The sequence below is a fragment of the Pan paniscus genome, chromosome 16 (assembly GCF_029289425.2).
Source record: "Pan paniscus chromosome 16, NHGRI_mPanPan1-v2.0_pri, whole genome shotgun sequence".
In the NCBI taxonomy this organism is placed as follows: domain Eukaryota; kingdom Metazoa; phylum Chordata; class Mammalia; order Primates; family Hominidae; genus Pan; species Pan paniscus.
This window is the reverse complement of record NC_073265.2, coordinates 12,015,438-12,018,386: the sequence shown is the minus strand read 5'-3', so window position 1 is coordinate 12,018,386 and position 2,949 is coordinate 12,015,438. Positions and strand designations below refer to the sequence as shown.

The window sequence follows — 2,949 nt, the reverse complement described above, 5'->3', positions numbered from 1 at the left end:
TGAGTGGTTGCAAAGGATGGAAGGTGAAGGAGCAGTGAAGAGACAAGACACCGTGGATTTGGACGGAAGTGAAACTGCTCCACAAGACTCTTCCTTGGGATACAATACTGGTGGATACATGTAATTATGCCTTTACTTGAACCAATAGAATGTACAACACACAAGTGAATCCTAAGGAGAGCAATGGTCTTGGAGTCAGAATAATGACTAGGGCAGAAAGTTGATAGTGTAAGTGGGTAGAGGATATAGGGGACCTCTGTTTCTTCTGCCCAATTTTGCCATAAACCTAAAGTTTTTCTATGATATGATGTGACGGGCACATGTGACCATTTTATCAAAAAGACTTTTATCAAAAAGACTTTTATCAAAAAGACTTCAGCTTTCTCCCCAAGGCAGATTTTCATGAATGTCACTTTTGGGGAGAAAAATGTCCCTGGGGGGGTCCCTGATAGAGGAGTGACCATTTCGGTTTTCCATCTTTCCCTCCCTGTTTCACCTCATCCTCAGAGAATCTGAGAGACACCTCATGGTGGCACCCAGTGGAGTTCTGCAGCAGTCATGAAAGTCATCGAACGTGTGACTTTATTCAAATGTCGTTTTCATTGTAACTATTTCCATGATGATCATGAGATGTAAACTTTCAGAATCATTTTCGCACCCAGATTCCAGCTAACTCACACCTACCATCCCTCCCATGAGGCACAGTCCAGAGGTTCCTCCCTCCATTGGGTGTGTGCAGAACCCAAGGATTTGATTAGGTTTTCACAGCCCTGATGAGGTTGAGGGTCTAGTGAAGCAGTGAGAACAATGGAAGGTAGCTGGGTGGGTCTAATGCAATCATCTGACCCCTTATAAGAGGCTGCACTTGGCTGAGACCACAGAGATCTTCAGCCAGAGCCAGACAGCTTGGAAGGGAGATTCCTGGCTGCTGCTGTGTAGACCTTGGAAGCCTGAAACCCACAGGGGAGAAGGAGCAGTGGGGCCTCTGACCCGCAGACCTGGGAGCTGGTAAGTCCAGGGCTGGGTTGGAAAGGGCTAAGCGTGTGGGTGCATCTTCTTCATGGATCTCAACTCACAGGCTCTCTGAATCCTGTCCATAGCCCCACTGCCCTCGCTCTCTGACGCTAGGGTAGCCTGCAGCTGACCAGGCTCAGCCCAAGAAGAGGGGAGAGCCTGCAGCTGAATCCTGTCCACAGCCCCACCATCATTGCTGTCAGGTACCAGCGCTGCCTCCTGTTCACCAGGCTCAGCCCAAGGACACAGGAAAGGCCGTGACCCACACCATGGCGCACACCAAGCCCACCGTCCGCAAAGCCACCCTCTGCCCCCCAAGGAAGACCCTGGCCACCAAGGCCGCTGGCAAGAGGGCGCCGTTCACAGGAGCCATCAAGAAGCCTCAGCGCTACAGGCCTGGCACACTGGCGCTGTGCAAAATCAGAAAGTACCAGCAGAAGTCCACGCAGCCGCTCCTGTGCAAGCTGCCCTTCCAGCTCCTGGTGCGCGAGATCGCCCAGGCTATCAACCCGGACCTGCGCTTCCAGATCGCTGCCATTGGTGCTCTCAGGGTACCAGCGAGGCCTACCTGGTGCACCTCTTTGAAGACGCCAACCCATGTGCAATCCATGCCAGGCATGTCACAGTTATGCCCAGAGACATGCAGCTGGCCCATTGCCTCCGCGGACAGCCCACACTCCTGGCAAACACTGCACTTTAGACGGCTTCGTTTCCGTTTGATTGTGTTTTTACTCTTCTCTGCGTTCATCCTGGATCTGATATTAGCATTTTTCTTCACTTTTGGTTTTATTTCCCTCACGGGGTCCAAAAGTAGCCCTGCATATGATTGGGAGTAACAACAGAGGCAGATATAACGGGTATGACTGTTACTGTTTGCTTTTGTTTGTGAACTTTCCATCTACATTGAGGGTCTAATGCATTCATGTCAGCTGGGAATTTCTCACTGAACACCTTTCAACAGTTCAAATCAAGAACAATTGTGAAAAATTTGTTCATTAATATTATTGAAAACCAAATAAATTTCTTATTGGTGGCAAATAGATAATGTCTCCTGCATTTGATCAAACAGCAGATGAGATTCACACTTTGACTTTTCCTATATGTGGCTCCAATTTCTCAATGTGCCCTGTCTCCTGGGCTGTTCCTGCTCCTTTGCTATAACATACATTCAACTCTACTTTCTGAAAGTTGAATAGACTCTCTATCCAGAAGTCATTTCACATTACAGGAGGCAGGAAAACCAGTGTGTGTTTGTGGGTGGGAAAGGGAGAGAGGCACCCGTTACAAGTTCAGTTCAGTCCATCAGCTCCAGGTCAGTGTCCTAGAACCTGATCACAGTCGTGGCCTTGGCTGAAATGACCCAGGTCTTGGCCGGGGAGGTGGTAGGAGAGGCCCTGGACGTGTGTGAGATGTGGGGAGACAAATCCCCATTGCAGCCCAAGCCTTGGAGGGCTGGGCACAGCCTGCAGCTGCCCAGGCTCAGCCCAAGGAGACGGGAGCGCTGAGGCTTCTTGATCGCTCCTGTGAGCGGCACCCTCTTGCCGGCGGCTTTGGTGGCCAGGGTCTTCCTTGGGGGGCCGACGGTGGCTTTGCGGGCAGTGGGCTTGGTGCACACCATGGTGCGGAGTCACTGCTTTTCTTGTGTGACCTTTCACAGGGGACAGCCCATGGGTCACTTCCCCAACACCACGTACAAAATAAAAATCATCTTCCTCTGGGCCCCAGCCCTGATAGAAAGGCCTGATCTTAGAGGAGAAAGTACTGGTCTGTAGAGGATGACAGACAGCAGGGTTGTCATCCTCTGAGCCTCCTCTGCATCCACGGTGGGCTTCCTCTCCTTCTTGCCTTTTGTATGTGTTTTCCGTCTTTTGGCTGCAGGAGGAGCTGAGGCTGAGGCCTCATTGTCACCTTCTGGGAGGTCCATGACATCCTCAC

At 50.9% G+C, this 2,949-nt stretch overlaps 1 pseudogene; it reads left to right on the top strand.

Moving 5' to 3' along the window:
- The first annotated feature begins 1,283 nt into the window (after positions 1–1,283).
- On the top strand, positions 1,284–1,714 carry LOC134729121 (histone H3.Y-like; annotated as a pseudogene).
- The last annotated feature ends 1,235 nt before the right edge of the window (positions 1,715–2,949 follow it).